At 34.1% G+C, this 23,860-nt stretch overlaps 1 long non-coding RNA gene across 1 annotated transcript; it reads right to left on the reverse strand.

Moving 5' to 3' along the window:
* Positions 1–7,389: 7,389 nt before the first annotated feature.
* On the reverse strand, positions 7,390–23,555 carry LOC133831203 (uncharacterized). The gene is made up of 2 exons (XR_009892439.1): positions 23,160–23,555; positions 7,390–8,888 (listed from the first exon to the last, which is right to left on the reverse strand). It is a non-coding gene; the product is annotated as an uncharacterized LOC133831203 (long non-coding RNA).
* Between the last annotated feature and the right edge of the window lie 305 nt (positions 23,556–23,860).

Here is a 23,860-nt window from a genome sequence, read left to right on the forward strand (position 1 = left end):
TATCAGCTTGCCATGCAATACACTACCTATAGCGTCTTCATTAATAGACATAACTACTGTAGGCCCCCACAGAAATGCATCAGCCTTTCTCACAAAATCTATTCCCAATTTCATAGCATTAGGCCTAAGAGGGACATGGTGGACCTCATCCTTTGGATCACTTGAAATAAAATATCATTTTGCAATAATTTCACTAGATCAAATCTAATCTAATGTGTTGCATTTGCTACCAAATGTTTGATTCTTGACACTCTAATAAGAAAATGCAACAACAATAAGAATTGAGTGACTAATATTTCATAAAATAAGTTTCAACATTTGTCAATTTCATATAATTAGTGCCATAATTATCGCAGGAGAAGGAACATGAAGAGAATTTGACTGAACATTGGTATTTGATTGCTCCTCACTTTGGACAAATGTATTCTATTTACAATATAAGCAAGATAAGAACAACAATAATTCAACATCAAAATTAAAAGTAAAAACAAACCTAATAAATAAACAATGAAATCTAGTTATCATATGATGAGAATAAACAATACTAATTCAGCCACATGAAATTGCAAAAATGAAGACAAAATCAATATAATTTCAACCTACACTAACTCAGCCACAATACTTTCAGTTATTTTCTCTTGTTTTAGAGTACCAACATATAGATAATCTAAGCAAATAATTACCAAAGACATTTCAATATAGTTTCAGCCTAAAATACTTACTTAATTTTTCATTAAAGAAACAATGAGTTGCTCCATGTGTTGCATGTTAACTTTCAATTCTTTATGTTGATCTTCTATCATAATCATATGGTCATCTCTTTCCGATACAATTTGCAACTTTGACCGAGTAACTCCTCTTCTGAAAGATATGATGTATGTATTTTTTTTAGGACCAAGCACCTTTGTAAGGATGTCTTCATTAACACTTACAGTTGAAGACATGGTAGGATCTTTCATAAATTATTCAACCAAATCCTTTAAAAATAAATAGAATCAACTTATGTATTAAAACAAATAAGTAGTTAAAAGTAAAGTCAAATGGTTAAGAAATAACAAAGTCATACAAATGCTTCAACCACTTCAAAATTTACAGGTTCACCATTTTTCTTCTTATGTGCCTTGGTCCAAACATCAACTCTAGAAGGTGGTGTTTTGGTTTCACTATCATTCATCTATCCAAAAAAGAAAATAAGTTATAAAAGGCTAAAACAGATTTCATAAAACCACTTCAAAATATATTATGTTTTACCAATTCATCAATCAATAGTGCATAGCCTTTACGACTACAATTGTGGGGCAGCTGTTTTGTCCGTATGTTTTTGTATTTCTCACTTGTAGCCTAAGAATACAGAGTTAATAATGACAAAAAACTATAAATCTCAATCATAAATAAAGTTAAGATTATAAGTAGAACTAAAGTACCTTAAACTCAACACTAGTTTTTTCCCTAATAAAACTTTTCCACTCATTTGCCAATTTAATGTTATCAGGTCTCAATTTTAGTCTTACTTCTTCATTTGGTGCCTTTGTTATTTTAGTAAGCCTTGATTTTGAAGCTCTCCAAAGATCTACCATAATTTTGAATATATAGCTCTTTTGCCAATCTTTATCAAACTTGTATCTTGCCTAGTTAAAACGATAATAGGTTAGTATGTTAGTATAAATGACTTTCAGCATATTTCATGGTGATAAACTAAAATAATTAAATATATAATGACTATAATATATACCTGAATAGATTTCCACAAGACCTCTTTCATTCATGGAGTAACCTTTCTCCAATGTTTTATCGTGACTGGTACAATTTCTCTAACAAGTGCACCCAAAAATGAAGACAAAGATATTAATGTTGTACCTATCGGCTATCCCTTCGAGTTAAACTTAACTTCCAAACGACATCACCATATACTGCAATAGACTTCAATTTACTTGGGCCTCTTGTTTTCTTTTTGGTAATAGGGGCAGCAACTTCTTTCGGTTATTCTTGGTCTTGTGGCAAGTTTTCAACAATGGTTTCTGTTGGGTTTTCGGGAATTTGTAGGCGCTGTGATTTTCTTGTGGTCGTTGGTGAGATGGCATGGTTTTTTGTATGAGCTTCATGTACTAGTTTTGTTTGCCTTTTTACTTTCAAAGGACTAGTCTCAACTCCAACCATTCTTTCAAGAGATCCCTTAGTGTTGGTTGCTGGTGAACCCAAGATTGGAGTGATTGGGTTTGTAGTGAGTATTGTAGCAATTTTTCCAGGAGAGTGTATTGGGGGTTTTCTTGAAATATATTTCTAAGAGATCTCCTTGTCACAGGGGAGCATAGGGGAGCTACGGGTGCTTCTTCTTCATCAGAAGAGTCCCCCCTCATTACCATTCTACGATGTGTCCTCTCTTTTGGAGGGAAAATTTTAGTATTGTTCTGTTCAGCAACCTCATTCACTTCCAAATTACGTCGAAGGCTCCTCCTCTTTTCATTGAGGAGTTGAACTAATTTTCCCGTGGGTATGTGCTTGGGTCGTTTTTCTTTTGCACATGCAGGTGCAATGTCTTGCACTTTACTAAGTCTTTTTCTTTTCTGATCAACCATTTCTATGAAAAATAAAAAAAATTATAGATCAGGTGACATATTATGGATTATCACAAAAAAATCTTATAAGAAAGGTCAAAATAAACATGAAGATGTTATTATAATACAATTCTTGAGCCAAAAGAAAGAAAGAAACATTGTCACTTTTGGCAGCAAAAAAAAAATGATAACACAGAACAATTAAATAGTGCAATTTAAAATCTAGAAAATTCTCAAAGAAAGAATACAAACTGAAGTTTTCATTGATTACAAATTTATATGTTAAGTACAACTCGATCATAATTTACTTAAATAAAACAAAAATCATATCAATAATTGAACTAATATGCCCTCACAATCATCTCTGACATATTGATCATCTTCCACCACGTTATCCACCCTAGATTTAGTATTTTCTTTTTAAATTATAGGCATGAATTCTTGATGATCATACTTTTCCATGTCATAAAATCTTCTAGGGGGTGCCCTAATCACAACATACCAATTGGAAGAATCATGTTCTCTTGAGTAGAAGACTTCTTTGGTGTAGATTAACTAAAGTAAGACTATCTTCCACCTTAACTAATTATCACCAACTTAATTATCTTGTTCTAACCAACAAAGAGCCAAATTTGGATAAGAATATATATCTAATGGTGGATACATACTTGTATCAACCAAAATATAATTTAATTGTTTATAAACCTAACAAGAACTATGCATCAAAGAGTAACTCACTTATTTCAAACATACTTTTGAGTAACTCAATTCATACCAATAACTACACATAGTTTTCTAACTCTATTTTTAAATTTTAAGTAATAGTTTTTTTTAGTTGATTGCTGATTATATAGTGTTTCTAATGTGTTTTAATGCCCATGGTGACTAATTTCTGCTCAAACCAGTATGATAAACTATAGATAAAGCTTATTTAAGGGCTTTTGGTTATTCTAATGTTAAAAGAATTATTTCAGCAAAAAAATGTCAAAAAGAATCATATTCCAAGAATAAACTACATTTATCAAGTGGCTTGATTCCATTTACAAGAAGATGATTTCTATTTAGTTATTGGTGATGATATTTACTTATATACATGCATCAATTCTCAACTGTTGTATGTTATTAGCTTAAATAAAAAAAAATGATATTGTTGTTATTTGACTCATTTAAGTGGGGAGAGATAAAGAAATTGTTTGTGTTGGTTTTGATGTGTATGATTTGGTAGTATAATTATTTTGGTTTGTAGTGGAATGTTTATTTTACCAATATAAAAGGTTATTAAGGTTATTTGACAATGTTTAACTTGTACAAAACTAGAAGAGACTACAAGCAATATAACATCAAATCAGGCTCTATGTCTAACATTAGAGGCTCTTAAAATATCCATCAATAAAATACATTGATTTACCATTTTCACAAGTCTATAATATCCAATTGATAATATCCATATAAATATAAATGCATAAATTATACCTGAATAAAACTATCAAAAAGAAATATAAATAAAAAACTTAATAAAATATAAAAACCAAAAATCTCACTAGAGACACAACAACGATAATCAAAAGCTTGAAATTGATTTTAGAAGTTTTCATCTCATATATGTTTACAAATCTAGTGTGTATCTAACAACCAATATGTAAAATGCCCTAATCTAGTACTTTAGAAAACATTCGCATACTCATGAATTGATAAGAGAAAAGCCACTTATTATAAAAAAAATCCTAGTGGAATCTTGCTAAAAACATGCAAGTTTGGCTCAATAGTTAAAAGAAAATTAGAAGTTTTCATGCAAAGTTCTTAAAACAACCAAAAGTTCAAGTCCCGGTGATAAATTTAAAAACTCTAAATTAACATAACATTATTAAAAGAAAATGGCGTTTAAATTGATCGTTTCTCATCCATAGGATGCCCCCCACGCCATACACACCACGACAATAGAACTCCCCACATCACCACGAGTGCCAAAAAGAAACCTATTTGCTACTTGGAAGGGAAAGTAAGGGGGTAACCTGAAAGCCCAGTAAGCAAATACAAACAACAAACAACAAACAAGTAAATCACAACCAATCACATTCACATTCACACATCATAGCATCATTGTCATAATAGCGTCAATATCGTAAACATAAACATAAACATAATCACATCAACATTAACATCATCATAACATAACATCATATCCTTGTGAACATGGCCTGCTATCTTGTCCATGTCACCCTTTGAGGTAAACAGGATCTCTGGTCCTTGAATAACCTTGGCGCGTCCGCCCTTGGAGTTACGTCTTCATATCCTTAGTAACTTGGGTTACATCTTCGTATCCTTAGCAACCCCTTTTTGATGTGCCGCGTTCATCATGATAACATTCATTCATAGCATACAACATCCATACAATCCAAACACATCATCATATTAAAGCATTTCATAATTCATAGCGCAAAGCATCATAACACTTCCATTCATACAAACAATCTTACCATTCACAGCATAAATAAATAAAATTCTATCTAACTTCCTCACCTCAGGTCCAAGCAAGGTAAAATGAAAACTTCACAACGAGCCTATACCATAATCAAAATAACCTTCCTTAGCATCACATAAACTCTACTTTTCCCACCCATATAACCCATGTGTGCATGGGCCATGCACACATGGTGAAAGTTATTCACACCATCGAAACAAGGCATATTTACATATAAGGTCATTAACGAATAATGCACATTCTACCTATATTACATGCATGGTCTTGATATAAAAACTATATGGTTGCATAAAAGACATTTTTTAACGTAAAAATGAAATTGCAGAAGACATGCATACGTGGGAACGTTGTTTAAAAGCGGCGTTAAAAATGATAATTCTACTCGTCTTACTTCTATCGTTGTGAAAATAACAAAATTGTAACATGCTTTGATTACCATTATTTATCTCTTTATAATTCTCAAGTTGATTAAGCCTCTAAAGAATTATTTTTATTTTATAAAAATAATTTAATCAACAATTTAAAAAAATATATAATTATTCCATTAATCACTTTTAATTTCCATAAAATAACAAAGACTAGCAATTATGTAAAATACTTATAGTTTAACATGTTTACTAAGAAAAAAAATAACATTATAATTCAATTACCAAATTTATAAATTTAATGTGAGAAAAATCTAGTTTAGATGTGGAAAAATATATATTTTTTACTTGAGTTATTTTTAAAGACATAATTTAAAATAGAATAAATTCATATGTGAAAATCCAATGATTATTTTTTATAAATACTTAACATAACTTTCAGCCATGATTTAATTTATTTAAAAATCACAACTAAAATAATTTCACCATTTTTCTTAATTAAAAATAAATAAAACCATAACTTTTAATATAAACTCTCATAGTCATAATAGAAATACCATCTTTAATATTTTCATGGGTTAGGGTGTTGATTTATTTCACCATATACACAAAACTCCTTTTATTTTAAAACGCAACTTCACATTTTTATTAAAATACCAACAACTGACTATATTCTCAAAATCACCATTTCTATGTTTAAAACTCAATATTTTCTCAAAAAGAAAATAATATCTGTAAGTAATTAATTATGCAAAAATATCATTTTAAGGCATCTTAAAACCTTCCATTTAATTTCTTGAAACATCAAAACATTAACAAAATTATTTAAACATCCAAAACATTATTTTCATCATATACTAACCACTTAAACACCAAAAATCAGCAAGCTTAACAAAACAAAAATCCATCTTTACATCATGCTTTCAAAAAATTTACATCATTACCATACATGTTTAAATCTATTAAATTAGTTCACAACCCTAGCATGTTCCTAATATGCATGGGCAACACAAAATCAACAACTTCATCATGTATTATACCCTTTTAACCAAAACCCTCATGAATCAACTATCAAACCAAATTCTAATTTATTTCCACATGCATCCTAGCATGTTACTATCATTATTCATGCATACAATAATTTATTGATACATAATCTCATAAACATACTTATCAAATTTCATGGATTCAATCATCAAGAGTCCAAATTATTATTATACCAAAAATTTATATGGGGTCCTAGAGCATGGATCGAACATACAAATCACAATAACAATAACAAAACATAAAGGGGGTTTCTAGACATGCATAGGCCGAAACATCATGTATAAAATCATAAAATATCATCAATCATCACACATAGAAAATCAACACCAAAACCCCTTCATGCATTAAACCACAAAACCCTTCATGCATGATCAAAATAACATACCACCATCAAAATAATAGGAGCACAATCAGCATATTATTACAATTCATAAATCCTTAATCTCCCCAAAAACAACACCAACACATAGATAGAGGGAGGAATCCATTACCTTCCTTGAGAGAACACAAGAACCAACACCCAAAAGGCAACCTCTCTTGAATACCCTAGGGTTTTTTTCGAAAATCAAGATGGAGAAGAAGACACTATTATAAAACTAGGCTTTCCCAACAGTTTTTAATTGTTGCTATTAAGCAATGATGACAGTTGGCTAACTGTCATATTTGCCTATGCCAGCGTAGGAGTGGTACGCCGACAGTTAAAAATTGTCGATGTTGCTGGCTACACCAACAGTTATAATCTGTTTCTTTCTACGACGAGAGTTAATAATTGTCGTTAAAAAATATATCATAAATAACAAAATAAGTTGCTCAAAAATATTGTCACTAATAATATATATATTTAAAAATTACATTAATATTGAATCAAACGTGAGAATAACAAAACATAACATTCCAACCATAATATAAATTTAAAAACCAAAAATTAATTCAATATAACTCTAAAAATACATCTTTATTGATAGTCCAAAATCAAACTCACATATACAAAACATACTCATTTACACAACAAACTATCCAAAAACAACAAATAAACATCAAAATGAATAAAGAACAATCATAACAAAATTCATATATGACTTCCACCTTTGACAAGAATACGCCTTACAGTCTTGTTGCATGAATCCCGAGCCTGAGTTTTTGTAACTTTCAGATTGAGACTTCCTTTACTTTTAAAGAATACAGTGGACAAATTTGAGCAGTTTACGAAAGAAGAATCTGATCATCCCATAAATTTGAGCATAATCAACATGTCTATATCTGATCTGCAACGACAAGTTTACAAAATGACACACAGTAATAAGTATTATATTTTCCAACATCATAAAAAATTAGAATACAAAATCAAACTTAGATTATCATGAACAAAAACATAGACACACACACTCAACAAAGACTAAACAACAGATGACAAGGTAAACATACATACTTCTCTTTCATCTAATCGAGAATTAAAATTCATCCAAAAAGACTAAACAACAAAACAAAACCAGTGTTTATATCACAAACTAGAGAAGAAGACTTGCAAAAACCATATGCAAATATCTAAGACTTTGATTATTGTTCTTATACTACTAAGCTCAAAGCATAACTATCCTGGCAATGTAATCATAGGGACAAAAGTATATCAGAATTCCAAAACACCTTTAAAAACTATTTGTAATTAATCTTCATGAAAAAAAACAGAAAAAGCTAGAGAAATATAATGAAACAGATAAATGATTAGGTATGACGAAACAAGAAACAAAACACAAAAACTCCATATAACAGAGCATATATCTTTTCATTTTCAAGTAATTGAACATTTGAACTAGACATTATATTCAATAATTTAACAATGTTCAACTAATAAACGAAAGGAATGAACTTGTACTACTTTACTCGCATATTCAAAATAGCTCTCCCAAAAAAGTCACAATCATCAAAGCTTCCTCCACCTTTGCCTTCTACTCATAATACCATAAGCAACAGCTACTAAGGATTGGCCACTGTGATAGCTTATTTGTTAAAGATTCAAGGTTATTGATCCTCTAGTTTTTTATTGGCCACTGTGTTCAAATTTTTTTTTAAGAAATCAAGGGCTTGGCACCACAAATATGAACAACATATAGAATCTAATGGATATTATAGCTCACATAAGAATTGCAATTATTATATTTGACACGCCTAAATTAATACTGTCCATAATCATGTTTAACACGCCTATATAGGGGTGTACTAGTGTCAAACACATGTACTCACCTTATTTGATTTCTCACTGAAAACAGGATATGAAGCTCTCATGTCTCCTCAACTAGCACATCTGGTGCCACTGGTTCTCTAGTGCAAATAATTGTAATAATGGAAGACGTGAAAACTAATTTCTTCAAAGGCAAGATTTTTGAGCATGACCTTAGAACATTAAGTATTCTTCTCAATGTATGGAACGATCAATTTTATCTGAAATAAAGATAAACTACTTAGGTTTCCAAAAAAAAACTATAAACAACGACATTGAAACACACAAGAATAAAAGGAGATATGAAAATGTATCATTGCCAAAAGTAGAACATACTGCAAATGAGAAACAGATTAAAAGATTGACAAAGATATTAAATCATTATATGGAAGTTGAAGATATGAAAAGAATAAATATTATTAATGTGAGGTCACTATGCCAGAGAGGTAGAAAATGACTTTGGTCACGAGAACAGATGCTTTGAAGTATATATAACCAAGTTGTGACAAAAGTTTGACCCAATATGATGCTATGTAAGAGATCTTGATCAGAAGTTGCTATTTAGAAATATAATTTTTAGGTATAGTTAAAATAATTGGAAATAAAAAGCTTTTAAATATACTAGTGTAAACAAGTATGAAAGAGGAAAGATGTAATGACCCAACTACTCTAGACTTTTGGACCATTACGAAAACTATACTGTAAAGAACGCCCTAAACTAATACTTACAAAACATTCGCATAACATAGTTTATAAAAGAATAACATTCATTATCAAAGTCTCAGGGGGACTTATTTAAAACCATGCAAGTTGGCGCCACAAGTTTTAAAATAAAACATAGGTTTTTATGCAAAGTTCAAAGAAACCAAAAATTTAAATAACTGAGTCGCACTGATAGTTTAGGAAAGTCTCTTAAAAACAAAACATAATTTAAAAATGGCGTTCTACATCGATCGTTTTTCGTCCATAGGATTACCCCACGCCATACACCCCATGATGAAAGAACTCCTCATGTCACCACGCGTGCCATAGAGAAATCCTATTTGCTACCTGGAAGGAAAGTAAGGGGGTGAGCTAAGAGCCCAGTAAGGAAGTACAAACAAATAAGCAAGTAAGAATACAACAAATACAAACACTAACGTTCATCTAAAACATCATGGTATATCATAACATAATCGTAACATATCATCATATCATAATATAATCGTAACATATCATCATATCATAACATAATTGTAACATATCATCATATCATAACATAAACGTGACATACCATCATATCACAAACATACAGCATACATGATGAGCATGGAACGCTAGTTGTCCATGTCACCCTATGAGGTAAACAGGAGATCACTGGTCCTTGAATAACCTCGGCGCATCCGCCCTAGGAGTCACGTCTCAATGTCCTTAGTAACTCGTTCGATGTATCTGACATCGTAATCTGTTTGATGTATCTAACATCGTATTCTGTTTGATGTATCTGACATCGTAACTAGTTCGATGTATCTAACATCCATATACATATCACATTCAACATATCATCACGTTATGGCATTCATAATTCATAACAATTCATTCACACAACAGTCTTACCATTCACAGCATAAAATCATAGAATCTATCTAACTTCCTTACCTCAGGTCCAAGCTAAGAATTTCACAATCTTTCAACGAGCCTATATCATAATCAAAATAACATTTCTTAGGTTCATAAAATTACTATTTTGCCCTTCCATACAACTCATGTGTGCATGGGCCATGCAGTCATGATAACAGTTACACAAAACATGCAATTATCGCCATAAAAGAATAATGCTCGTTCTACCCATTTTACTAGCATGATCGTTTTATAAAAACCACATAGTTGAATAATAAACATAATTTTGGACGTAAAAGTGGATTTGCATGTAACATGCATACGTGGGAACATTGCGTAATAAAGACGTTTTCAAAAACGATAATTCTACATTTCTTACTTTTATTGTTTTAAAATCAATAGACATATTACATGCTTTATTTTTCTTAAAAATTTCTAAGTTGATTAAATTTCTCAAAACATTATTTATTTTATAAAATTATTTTATTTTAGCTTAAAAATAAAATATGTGACAAATTTCATTCATTAATCTCAAATTACAAAGAATTAACCAAAAAGCTTGGATTTAATTAAAATGCCTATTTTTAATATGTTTCTTTAGAAAAAATAAATTTTATCATTGTGTTACATAATGAGGTGAAAAATATATTTTTAAGTGTGGAAAAATATATTTCTATGTAAATTATTTAAGACTTAGTTTTATGTGACAAAATCCATATGTGACAATTAAATAACAATTTTTAACCTTTTTAAATCAAACTTTCAGCCACCATTTATTTTCTCAAAAATCACAAATAAATAGAATCTAAATATTTTTCTCAATCAAAATAAAGGAAAAATCATAACTTATCAAAATATGCATTTATACCATTAAAAATACAATTTTTCAATATTACCATAACTTAGTAAAAATAATTTAATCCAAAAACTTATTCAATTCATTTTAGTGAAGCTCACTTTATATTTTCTTACAAAAATTCCAGCAACTATTTTTATCATTAAAAATCACCATAATCAATTTAAAAAGCTCATATTTTCTAAAATTCAATAAAAATTTTGTAGGTAAATAATTCAGTAAAATATCATTTTAATGGGACTTAAAATCCCCTTTTTAATTTCATAAAATTAACATAACATCAAGAACATTACTTATGCATGCAAGTCATCTTTTTATCAACTTTTACCCAACTATTTACAAAAAAAAAAACAGCAAGCCTAATTCCTCATGATACTCAACTTTTATCCCAAAAATCACATAAAATCATACATGTCCAAAACCTCATCATACTCTTATTATATGCATGTTTCTAATATCACCAACATATTCACATGAATTCTTTTAAAACCATTTTTTTGCTATTTCATGAAAACCAACAAAACACTATCAATAACAATAACATATAGTAATTCATAAGCACCATATTCACATATGCCTTATATTATCCTAACATGTTTCTATCATTATTCTCATGCATCTTATAATTTATTCATTCTCAATATAACATACATCTTATCAAAATTTCATGGATCCAAATATCAAGATTGCCAATTATCAACTTACCCATAATACATAGGTCTTAAAACATGGATCTAATATATTGAAAATCACACAACATCACACAAAAATATCAAGAACATACTTAGGTATGCCTAGGCCGAAATCTCCATGCATGCATTCATAGATTATCACCAATTTTTATGCATAGTAAAATCAACATCACAACCCTTTTAAAACAAATCATACTCTCAAAATATACAAATCATATTCACCAATCCTACCAAAATCAACCATTAACATCCTCATCAAAACCTCATAGACAACTCACCAAAACCAATATAAAGGCTAAGAAAAGACCATTACCTCTCTTGATTGTAAAATCAAGAACACAATAAGAACAATACCCAAACTCCACACCCTTGTTCAAGCCAAGGGCTTTTATTGGAAAACCACCATGAGGAGAAGAAAGAACCCAAACACACACAACAATAAAACAAGTCAATAACATATTATCAATAAAAAGAGATTATACAAACAAGAAAAACAAGAGAACATACTCTAAGATGGGTTCCTCTTCACCTTCTCCTTCTTTCTTTCTTTCTTTCTTTCTTCCTCTCTCTCTCTCTCTCTCTCTAGGTCACGGCAGCCACAAGAGAAAATGGCCCTTCTCCTCTTTCCTTTCCCCTTTATCATTATTCTCTCATAAAGCCTCACCAACACAAAATGGTAAGTTTCCTTTTTCCATTTTATTTTCTCTTAATTTCTCTTTATTTTCTTTTATAAAAATGATCACATGCCTATCCTCAAAATAACTATTGTCTTCAATTTTTTATTTTTATTACTTAAAAGAAATAATTCCTTTCCCACTAGGTTCACACGCCCAAACACTCTATTTCCCTTTTCTTTTTCCTTTTTTTTTATAAATTAACTCAAATAAAATCTAAAATAAGGAAATATAAAGTGTGTAGAAAATCTACACATGTGTACCATGCTACCATGCACTAGCACACACTAAATCACTAGGGTGCATTACTATCTATCATGCACCTTAGTGCATTCCACCATAGCTCACATAATTACCTCAATTGTCACACTTAATTAAAATGTAACACTAATAGTAAAATAACATGTTACACAATTATTCACTTATTAAATTAATTAACCAAACAATTCTAACAATTAAATAAAATAATAAACAATCAAATAAAACAAATAATCATCCAAATAAAAATAACAACACTTAAATAAAACAATTCATCACACTTAACATTTAAATAAAATAAATCATAAAAATTTTAAATAATCTAAAAAAAAAAAAATTGGTGCACTACAATATACCCTCCTTAAAAGGAATTTCGTCCCGAAATTCTTTCTTACCAAATAACTCAGGGTTCTTGCTTTCATGTCATCCTCCAACTCCCATGTTGCTTCTCGTTCCATACTATTCTTCCACAGGACCTTGACTAGTGGAATCCTTTTGGATCTCAGCTCCTTGATTCCCTTTTCTATAATGCGCTCAGGCTGTTCATCATAACTCAAGTCCTACTTCAGCTGTAACGGCTCGTAACTCAACACATGAGAGGGGTCTGACACATACTTACGCAACATCGAGATGTGAAAGACATCATGCGTTTCAGCTAATGCTGGGGGCAGTGCCAAACGGTACGCAACTTGCCCTATCCTGTCCAATATCTCAAATAGACCGATATATCTAGGGCTTAACTTCCCTTTCTTTCCAAAACGCATCACACCTTTCATCGGCGAGATTTTCAAGAAAACAAACTCGCCTACTGAAAACTCGATGTCCCTTCTCTTGAGGTCAGCGTAGCTCTTTTGCCTACTCTGCGCAGTAAGCATCCTTTGGCGTATCTTCTCAATTGCCTCACTAGCCTCACTAACTGCTTCAGGCCCTAAAATCTGTTTCTCCCCAACTTCATCCTAGTGCAAAGGAGATCTACATTTACGCCCATAAAGCATCTCATAGGGAGCCATCCCTATGGTAGATTGGTAACTGTTGTTATACGAGAACTCCATTAGAGGTAGATATCGGTTGCAAGACTCTGAAAAGTCCAATGCACAGCACCTCAACATGTCTTCTAATATCTGTATAGTCCTCTCAGACTGGCCATCAGTGTGAGGATGAAAAGCAGTGCTGAACTTCAGTCTTGATCCCATAGCTCTCTGTAGCCCTTTCCAAAAGTTCGATGTGAAAACTGACCCTCGATCAGAAATTATCGACTTTGGCACCCCATGAAGTCTCACTATTTCACTAACATACAAGTTAGCATATTGATCCGCCGAGTATGTGGTCTTAACTGGCAGAAAATGAGCAGATTTAGTGAGTTTATCTACTATCACCCACACTGAGTCATGCTGCTTGGTAGTTCTAGGCAACCCTACCACAAAATCCATCGTGATATCCTCCCATTTCCATTCAGGAAGATAGAGCGGTTGAAGAAACCCTGCTGGTCTCTGGTGTTCCGCTTTGACTTGCTGGCATGTCAAACATCTAGCAACAAACTCAGCAATGTCCCTCTTCATCCCATGCCACCAATATAGTGCCTTGAGGTCTTGGTACATTTTTGTGGACCCTGGGTGCAAGGAATAAGGCGTTGTGTGTGCTTCTTTCATGATACTTTCATTAATTTCAGCACTGTCAGGTACACAAATCCTATCCTTGAATCTTAGCAATCCACCATTAGACACCGTGAAATCGCTGCTGCCACCTTCTTGTACCAAAGCCTCTTGTTTCACCAAGGCTTCATCCAATTTCTGTCCTTCTGGGATTTGTTCTAGTAAAGAGGATTGCAATGTGAGGTTTGCCAAACTTCCTGTCACAATTTCAATCCTAGCATTTATGATCTCCTTCTAAAGAGGTATCTCTATCGCATGCAGCGCTGAGACACTCCCATGTCCCCGCCTGCTCAAAGCATCGGCAACTACGTTTGCCTTGCCTGGGTGGTATAGAATCTCGCAATCGTAATCCTTTACTAATTCCAACCACCTTCGCTGCCTCATATTTAGTTCCTTTTGTGTGAAAAAGTATTTCAGACTTTTGTGGTCGATGTATATCTCACACCTATCTCCGTACAGGTGATGTCTCCATATCTTGAGTGCGAATACTACAGCTGCCAATTCAAGGTCATGAGTGGGATACCGCTGCTCATAATCCTTGAGTTGTCTGGAAGCATAAGCTACCACCTTCCCTTCTTGCATCAACACGCATCCCAAACCGTTGTTTGACGCATCACAGTATACCACAAATTTTCCGCCCTCAGTGGGAACACAAAGGATAGGTGCGGAAATCAACTTATCCTTCATGGTCTGAAAACTCTCTTCACATTTTTCTGTCCATGCGAACTTCTGATATTTCTGGGTTAAGTTGGTCAATGGGGTAGCGATCTTCGAGAAACCCTCGACAAACTTTCTATAATAACCTGCCAACCCTAAGAAACTCCGAACTTTTGAGGCATTCTTTGGCTGGGGCCAGTCTCTAATGGCCTCGATCTTTGATGGGTCTACTGCAATCCCATCCTTGGAGACTATGTGCCCTAAGAAGGTTACCTGTTCCAGCCAAAATTTGCATTTAGAGAACTTGGCGTACAACCGATGTTCCCGTAATCTGTTTAGAGTCAATCTCAAATGCTCTTCGTGCTCCTCCTTGGTCTTTGAGTAAATGAGGATATCATCAATGAACACTACTACAAAGTTGTCCAAGAAATCCTTAAATACCCTATTCATCATATCCATAAAGGCTGCTGGGGCGTTGGTGAGTCCAAAGGACATCACTAAGAATTCGTAGTGTCCATAGCGAGTTCTGAAGGCCGTTTTTGGTATGTCTCCCTCTTTCACTTTCAACTGATGGTACCCAGACCGCAGATCAATCTTTGAGAACACTGAAGCCCCTTGTAGCTGATCAAAAAGGTCGTCTATCCTAGGCAAAGGATACTTATTCTTAATGGTGACCTTATTGAGCTCTCGATAATCAATGCACATCCTCATACTCCCGTCCTTCTTCTTCACAAATAGGACTGGTGCTCCCCATGGCGAATGGCTAGGTCTTATGAACCCTTTGTCCAACAACTCCTGTAGTTGGTTCTTAAGTTCCTTTAACTCTACTGGCGCCATTCGATAGGGTGCCTTAGATATCGGTGTAGTTTCAGGTGCAAGCTCGATTACAAACTCGATCTCTCTGTCCGGGGGTAGTCCTGGTAATTCCTCGGGAAACACCCCTGGGAACTCACAAACAATATGAACATTTTCTGGCTTTAGTTCTAACTCCTTAGACTTATCCACTACACTGGCAAGGAATGTCGAACATCCATGTTGCATCATATTCTGTGCTTCCAGTGCAGATATTATGGGTGTTTGAAGGCCTGCTACTTCACCTTTAAAGGAGAAAACCTCTCCTTCCTTTGGCCTGAACTCTACGATCTTCTTTCGACAGTCTATCGTAGCCCTATGCTTGGATAACCAATCCATGCCGAGTATGACATCATAATCCAGTATACTCAGTTCTATGAGATCTGCTAGGCACTCTCTACCTTCTACCATTACAGGTGTTAACGGTAACCACTTATTTGACAACATCATATCTCCCGATGGCAACAATGTACTAAAGTTATGTGAAAACATCTTACAAGGCATATTCAGTCTATCAATCACATTCATGGATCATAGGAATGAGTTGCTCTAGAATCAATTAAGACGCTACACATTGTACCAGATATAGGGAGCTGACCTGTAACCACGGTGTTGCTATTGGCCGTTTCGTTCTGAGTTAAGGCGAAGACTCTTGCTGGCACCAGATTGTTATTGTTATTCTGTCCCGCCTTCCATTGTGGGCAATTCTTCCGCAAGTGTCCTGCCTGGCCGCACTTGAAGCATTTGTTGGCACCGGCCTGACACTCTCCTGGGTGTTTCCTTGTGCATTTAGGGCAGGTAGGATGCTCAACTCGGTTGCCCTGTTGGTTCCCACGGTTCCGGTCACTGAAGCGGTTATTGCGGTTGCTATGGTTCTGAGAGTTGTGGTAGCTGCTGTTCGGGACTGGAGGTCTAGGCCTTTTATCAACCCCACTATTATGTCCTTCCATAGCCTTTCTCTTGTTGCTCTCATGGAAGTTCTTGTTGCGGTGGCTCTCTCTTCTAGCGGCATTATCCTTCCATATTCGATCCTCCAAATATTCAGCCTCAAGAGCTCTATCCAATACTTCTGCATAACTGGCCACCTCAGCGCTGGTCATCCTAACATCCCTTGCTATCATCGGTTTGAGTCCCTTTACAAACCTCTGAACTCGCATTACATCAGTCGGCACCACTTCAGGGGCAAATTTGGCCAATCGATCGAACTTCTGTGCATAGTCAGTGACCGAAAGGCTCCCTTGAACCAAAGTTATAAATTCATCAACCTTAGTTGCTAGCACCGCTGGACTATAATACTTCTTACTGAATGCCTGGACAAACTGCGCCCAAGTCATGGTATTTGGATCATGGGTCTGTTTAGTCACGTCCCACCAAATACATGCATCCATCTTAAGTAGATAAGCTGCGCAGGAAACCCTTCGGCGATCATCTAACTCCATATGATCAAAAATAGCCTCAACAGACCTTAGCCAATCTTCTGCCACCATTGGATCAGCTTTCCCTTCAAACGTCGGTGGGGCTTGTTTCCTGAAGCGTTCATATACTGGTTCAAACCCATAGGCTACAGGTTGTGGTGCAGGTGGTGGTACTAGCGGCTGCAGTTGTGCCACTGGTACTTGAGGTATAGGGTGCATTTGAGATGTCTGTGGTACTTGTCTAGCTTGCGCTAGCTCTTCATCTCTTAGTCTCAACTCTTCTCTTAACCTTGCCACCTCTGCAGCCAGGTCCACAGTTGGCGCTGCTAGAGCTGCAGGTTGAACAGTTGGCACTTCAACATCAGGGATGGCCGTAGTTTCAGACCTTGTGGAGGTACCCTTTCCTCTGCCTCTACCTCTTCCCCTTCCTCCTCTTCCTCTGGTTGACATGATGAAGTTCTAAGGCAATCACAGGAAAAATCGTAAGGAAGGAACTTGCATATCGATGGATATTTGTAAATCATGCATTCACATCACACCATTAAATTTGCAATAAAATATCCATAGCATTCAAAAATGTTTAAAATATTCCAAAATTAAACAATCCCAAAAAGTGTTTAATTAATCTAAAACATATTTCCTTCAAGTCTTAGAAAAATTATTATTGATCCATCTTATTTATTGGCATCCCGATGCGATGATCATGAAGTGGACTCTAGTCCTCGATGGTGGACTCGTCCCCTGAATCATAGTTGAAAATGTCCTCCGGAATGTGGTAATAGTCAGGCGCATTTGCCATAATCTCCATCCTCGGGGTCGGACGCGGTATAGCACGCAGTACTTCTTCCACATCATATATCGACTCTAAACGCTCCTCTATTTCGCCATCATCCGTCATTACTAATACCAGCTCCTGATGATCTAGCTCGTAACTTACCAAAAAGTCGCGAATCGTAGACTACATAGTGCTAAACTCCATGTCATCTATCACAACGTTATTCCATGATTGATTTAACTGTAAAAGGGCCTCTGGGTACATTGACAACGCCTCACTCATTACCCAGTATTGTTCTATGGTCCAAAGCAAGGCTCCTCTCTTCTTCATCATTCTTTGTATACGTTCGCAAACCTCCTTCGTCGTCTTTAAGACCGCTACCTTCCAATCGTAGTAGTCTTCGTCAAGCTCAACTTTAGGAATTGCACGGATCACCTTAATCAATTGTTTCTTTGTTGTTCTTAACACAGGAGGCATATTTACTACAGAAGTTAACAATAGAAAAAGAATTAAATAAAATAGAAACAAGCAATAACACATAAGCAAATACTTACGACGCGGTGAAGTGAGATTTTCCCATCTTTAGCGTGTATGGGGGGGTCCTTGGAAAATATGGACGACCATCTCTGATACCATTTGTAAAGAACGCCCTAAACTAATACTTACAAAACATTCGCATAACATAGTTTATAAAAGAATAACATTCATTATCAAAGTCTCAGGGGGACTTATTTAAAACCATGCAAGTTGGCGCCACAAGTTTTAAAATAAAACATAGGTTTTTATGCAAAGTTCAAAGAAACCAAAAATTTAAATAACTGAGTCCCACTGATAGTTTAGGAAAGTCTCTTAAAAATAAAACATAATTTAAAAATGGCGTTCTACGTCGATCATTTTTCGTCTGTAGGATTACCCCACGCCATACACCCCATGATGAAAGAACTCCTCACGTCACCACGCGTGCCATAGAGAAATCCTATTTGCTACCTGGAAGGATAGTAAGGGGGTGAGCTAAAATCCCAGTAAGGAAGTTAGATAGATTCTATAATTTTATGTTATGAATGGTAAGACTGTTGTGTGAATGAATTGTTATGAATTATGAATGCCATAACGTGATGATATGTTGAATGTGATATGTGTATGGATGTTAGATACATCAAACCAGTTACGATGTCAGATACATCAAACATAATACAATGTTAGATACATCAAACAGATTACGATGTCAGATACATCGAACGAGTTACTAAGGACATTGAGACGTGACTCCTAGGGCGGACGCGCCGAGGTTATTCAAGGACCAGTGATCTTCTGTTTACCTCATAGGGTGACATGGACAACTAGCGTTCCATGCTCATCATGTATGATGTATGTTTGTGATATGATGATATGTCACGATTATGTTATGATATGATGATATGTTACGATTATGTTATGATATGATGATATGTTACGATTATATTATGATATGATGATATGTTACGATTATGTTATGATATACCATGATGTTTTAGATGAATGTTAGTGTTTGTATTTGTTGTATTCTTACTTGCTTATTTGTTTGTACTTCCTTACTGGGCTTTTAGCTCACCCCCTTACTTTCCTTCCAGGTAGCAAATAGGATTTCTCTATGGCACGTGTGGTGACGTGAGGAGTTCTTTCATCATGGGGTGTATGGCGTGGGGTAATCCTATGGACGAAAAAACGATCGACGTAGAACGCCATTTTTAAATTATGTTTTATTTTTAAGAGACTTTCCTAAACTATCAGTGGGACTCAGTTATTTAAATTTTTGGTTTCTTTGAACTTTGCATAAAAACCTATGTTTTATTTTAAAACTTGTGGCGCCAACTTGCATGGTTTTAAATAAGTCCCCCTAAGACTTTGATAATGAATGTTATTCTTTTATAAACTATGTTATGCGAATGTTTTGTAAATATTAGTTTAGGGCGTTCTTTACATATACATACTAACCCTTAACAAAACTTACAAGTGGAAATACCATAACTTTATTAAGAAAACTTCTAAAAATAAGAGTTAACTTACATAAAATCTCAAGTAGGATATGGGATCCCATTGTTTTAAAAAAACAAAACATAACATTATTTAGAATAAAACGGGATTACATAACAAATGCGGAAAAATACATGTAAAAACCATAAAGACAAAACTACATCCTCGAATTGAATAACGCTCGGCTCTTGAATCCATTCCGCCTCAATACACATTCTCCAAGCTTCCAAGAACCTTTCCCGCCACTAAGACCTATTTTCCTGCACATATAAACAAAAAGGAATGAGCCTAATGCCCAGCAAGGAAAAATCTAACACATAGTTCATATACATAAATTTCATAAAAACATAACATAACATACATTACACTTTTATCATACACATACTATAATGGCCATTACTTGGGGTCCCATAGACTAAACAAGTCATATGCCCATGAGATTAGTGGGGTCCTACTAGCTAAGCAGGTCATATACCCATAATCTATTTGGGGTCTTGTTAGTCATATGGGTCATATGCCCAAGCCTACAAACATACATATCATAACACTAATCATAACATAAGAAACATAAGATAACATATAAAACATATAACATATGAATTTCTATCCTATTTTCCTTACCAAAATTACCGGGATAAGAGGACAGAGTTGGGACTTTGGAACACTCCCAAGAACCATTTGAAAAAGAGTGAGTATAGAGAAGAAGAGAAATGAAAGGAATGGAAGGACTAAACCATTGAGAAAAATACTTACCGAAACCTTTTTGCTCAAGAACTTAGATTTCCTAACCAAAATAAAGATTAAGGTTAAAGGCTGAGTAGAAGACTATGAGAACTTAAAATAAAATAATACCAATGAACTAAGGTGTAGAAATACCTTGAAGACTTGTAGACCAATCTAAACCTCGAACTGAAATACTATGAAACCTTACTTCCCCAAGTGTTTGATAAGCTTATGATGATCAAGCTTATGATTTCCCCACCCCAAGTGTTTACACTCTCGCACTCACCTAGCAACTTGCAGCCTCTGAACTTAGAGTAAAAGGTGAATAATGGCTGGGTACCAGGTCCTATTTATAGAGTTTAGGAATGAAAGAATCTTAATTTTACTTGAATAAAAATAATGGCTTTTTAGGTGAAAATAATTTGAATAATCGTTCAGCAGAGGCTGAAGACTCATTCAAAAAGGTGCTGGACTTATCAAAAGGTTGAATGGCTGAATGGAAAACAAATTCAAAAAACATTCAAAATAAGCTGAAGGAGGCAATATATCGCCCCCTGTAGGCGATATATCGCCTGGGCCAGTATGCCTGAGGCAGTCGTGCATCGTTTCGTGTTTTCTGTATCTACGTGCTGCGATATATCGCCCCCTATAGTTGCGATATATTGGCATTCGCTAATTATTTAAACACGAAATTACACATTTTTAGCTTAATTCAAATTGAGTAAATTGCCTTGACTAAGCCCTTAAACGTCTTCAAAGCTGCTGACTGACCTTAGAGCATTCAAACTTTACCCTTATTAAATTTAATCCTGAAAATACTTAATCCTTAATCACCCATTCATAACATGTGCTTAAAATCCTATTGGTTCTTATCTAGACATTATAGTATAATAAATATTAACCTTAATATCAGCCATATTAATCAAACCTTAGGTTAACATTAATATTCTTAAACTATAGGTTAAACTTATAAAATCTACAAGTACTACTATGAGTGTCCAAATAATTCCCGGTCTGAACCAAAAATCCACAGTCATAAAGATAATACTATAAATACTATAATACTACTATCTAACTAGCTAAGTAAAGTTCTTGGACTCTACAAAAGAGTAATACAAGTCATCGTTGTGGAAAATTACAAAGAATTAGCCTTTCTTGCGATCGTTAGTTACATTGGCGATGTGATCAATAATTGACCAGTCCTCCTCTGTCTCCCTCTGGAGTCGTGGTGTTAGCAATTCGCAAGATTCAATGCTTAGATCAGAAAGAGAAGTGGGTAGTTCTCTAGGCTTAGATACGTACTCTTTTTATTGATCATCACCTTTATACATTATATAATATTAGGAAAACAATGAACTATATTTATATATATATAGAGCTAGTAATAAGGTAAAAAGAAAAAATTAAAACAAAAACAAAGTAAATTCGCAAATGTTAGGATATAATTTAGCACAATTGCATGTACGGCTACTAGTAATATGACCATATTTTTCCAAGTATATATAATATGTTAAAATTCTTAACCAATTTTGATATTGTTGTATGGACATATGAATTTGGCAACGAAATAGAGAAACAGAAGCTATAATCATTGTAGTTTGGTTCAATTATTTGATCAGGTTGGATTATTGGTTGTTGAGATTCTAGTACTATTTTCCATTTTTGAGTAGCTAGCAACTTTAAACTCTTGTATCTCTGAATTTTGAACTAGATATATGTACAGTGAATAATAATAATAATAGTAAACCATAATAATTGTATGTTCATTAATTACGAATTAATCAATTTTCACTTATCAATAAAAAGAGTATGTACGTAGTGCTCTAGGTTACTTATCAATAACTAATTGGAAAATTTTGACAGCTTTCTAACAACGAAGACCACCCTGGAAACCATGAAGAAATTGATATTAAGTTCTTAGGGACAACCCCAGACAAGCAGTACACGTTACAGACCAATGTTTACATAAGAGGATGTGGAGATGGAAACAAAATTCACAGGGATGGATGACGTTTGATTTTAAATGTGCAAACTCAATACTATTAATATAGCTTTTTCTTGTAGTGAACAATAATACTACGCATGACAGAGCATAGTAATTCAGAAAACTAATAGATTAAGACGAAACTTGAACATAAATACTACCAATTAAGCAATATTATGAAACCTGAACATATATCAAATAGAATATAGCATAACAAACCAAACAATTCAAAAAAAAAAATTGAGTTGCTAGTAAGAAAAAGATTGATATTTTATATCACAATTACATTTCAGTTATCAGTGAGAAACTAACAAAAAGAAAAAGGAACAGAAAAACACTTACCATTCTTCATCTTCTACGTTAACACAGAGAGAAACTGCCAAAACCCCATCGCGAGAGCCACCACCCACGACCTCTCTGTGAGACCGAGCCACCCACGAACCCTCTGCGAGACCGAGCCACCCACGACCGTCATTTGCGCCGTTTTCCCAAGACCCCCGAGCCCCTATCATTTGCGCCGTTTGCCCATGACCGGCCCCCAAGTCCCCACCGTTTGCCTAATACCCACGATCACCCGTCGTTCGTCTTGTTTCCAAAACCCTTGCACGCCATTGAGTGAGTGATGAGTGAGTGAGAGAGTGAGCGTGAGGGAGAGGAAGAGAGAAATGTAAGGGTGGGTTGCGGCTGGGAAGTGTGTGTGTGTGAGAGAGAGAGAGAGAGATAGGGTTTAGGGGAGAAGGAAAAAAAACGTGGGCTGTGTAGAATTTTTAGTTTTTATTTTAATTTTAAATACAAAATTTCATGATAGTAAGAAAAAAATTATTAATGACATATTATTAGGTTTTATTTTCTACTTATATTTAAAAATTAACAACTTAATATTTTCAACATGGATTTTAAAAAATAAAAAAATAAAAAACTCATATCATTAGTGAAATTTTAAAATTATTTTACAATATTTAACCAAACAATAAAATAACTCATTTTTAATTAATATTATCATAAATATGTTAAAAAAATAAACTTTAAGTATATTATTCTTT

This window comes from Humulus lupulus, chromosome 4, assembly GCF_963169125.1.
Source record: "Humulus lupulus chromosome 4, drHumLupu1.1, whole genome shotgun sequence".
NCBI lineage: Eukaryota > Viridiplantae > Streptophyta > Magnoliopsida > Rosales > Cannabaceae > Humulus > Humulus lupulus.